Below are 1867 nucleotides of genomic sequence, written 5' to 3'. Positions count from 1 at the left end.
GTACTTGTGGTGATTATGAAAATATAATTTTGAAATCTAGTTAATATTTGATTTCGTCTCAATAATATAAAAAAATAATCAAAATATTTAAATTCTTGAACTAAGATTCTATGAACTATGTTAGTTCATGGTTCTAATTTATAATCAAAACATTTACAACTATAAACTATATGGTTATGATAACTCTACAGGGGATGCCATGGCATACCCGGCATCCCCCCTGCGCACGCCTATGGTGCTTTTATAAACGTTAAATTAACTGGCCATACCAAATACTCAATAAAGTATTTAATGATATCGATAATAATATCGCCAATAATAAAACACATTAAAAATAATTGATAGACGACAATCAATGCACAAATCTTATCGATTTATACCGTTAATACATATGTATTAATAGAAATCTATTTTATAGAAATGATCAATAATGTTAAAAATGTGTTTAATATTAAAGCTAGTTATGAGTATTTTAAAAATGTAAATTGTTTGTACATCTTAAAATACTCATAACTCGCTTTAAAATTAAAATTCGATAAAAATCCCATGAGATTGCCTAGATAATAATCTTATCTTTAAATTTTATAATAAGTCAATTCACTCTAATTTTTAAACTAACGGAGCTATACGTGTTCTGCTGAGCGTACAATTTGCTATGTTATGCATTTGTAAGACGAATACAACATAATATTATGCGGATGAGGCGTCCTCTTACATATAAAATTATGTAAACAATGTGTTACATGTCTCCAATAATGTATAAATATCAATAGCAAACTCTGGCTCGTGTGTACTTCGGTAGTGACCGCACCGCTTTTTTTACCTAATATTTTTTTTAACTTCTCACCACTACTGTCGCGTTGGATCAGTGGTGCCCAAGATATATTTTTCAGGTGTAGCAAGAAATAATTTTAACCACCCACCCACCCCCTCCAAACTCAAAATTATATTATTTTATACATATTATCATATTTTAATTGATAATATTAGTAAATATTAAGGTATCAACCAATATAATCTGTGATTAATTATGAACATATTTCAAGTTAACCATTTACCATTTTATGTTATTATACCCACCCACCCTTTATTTTTAATGTGTAGCGACTAGCGACCGCTACACCTAGTAATAGGGTTGGGCGCCACTGCGTTGGATATACAATTGTATAGGTAGGTTACCGTTACCTAGCTGTTATTATTATAGCTATATTTTGTACCGTCATCGATCGTCAACGATAAACAATTTTCTAATTCAACACGCCGATAATTTTAAATTATTTAAATTTATTCATGTGTTTTTCATAGTAGATATCGGATCCACCCACAAAACATAATATATGTTTAATAATAGTATTACCAATCTGCAATAATTGTTAAATAGTAATTACAATACATTACTCATAATACTTCAATTATTATTTGACTAGAATATAGTTGATACTCAATAGAAGTTTTTTTTTTATACATTTTCAACTATCTGAATAGGCGAGTCCCACCGGTAAAATTTTCCTAGAAAATATTTACCCCCCCGGTAAAATGTTCGGGGGTAAAATTTCACTAGATATATTATTTTAATAGTTTTACATGAATATTTGTACAGATTGCAGGTTAATTTATTATTAGCAGGAATTATGTTAAATTTGTTTATTTATTTCTCAAATTAACTATAGGTACTAATTAACTATATTAATTAGTTTTTTTTAATTTTTGAAATGTGTATAAAATACAATCAAAAAAATGAAAAATACAAATTAATAGTAAAAACAATAAACATACATAATTAAACATACACATTTCACTAGATATTGTTTTTTAATAGTTTTAAGCAATATTATTTAAAATTTAATTTATATTCCTACTTATCAGA

The sequence above is a fragment of the Acyrthosiphon pisum genome, chromosome X, assembly GCF_005508785.2.
Source record: "Acyrthosiphon pisum isolate AL4f chromosome X, pea_aphid_22Mar2018_4r6ur, whole genome shotgun sequence".
Classification (NCBI taxonomy): domain Eukaryota; kingdom Metazoa; phylum Arthropoda; class Insecta; order Hemiptera; family Aphididae; genus Acyrthosiphon; species Acyrthosiphon pisum.
This window is presented reverse-complemented; position numbering follows the sequence as displayed.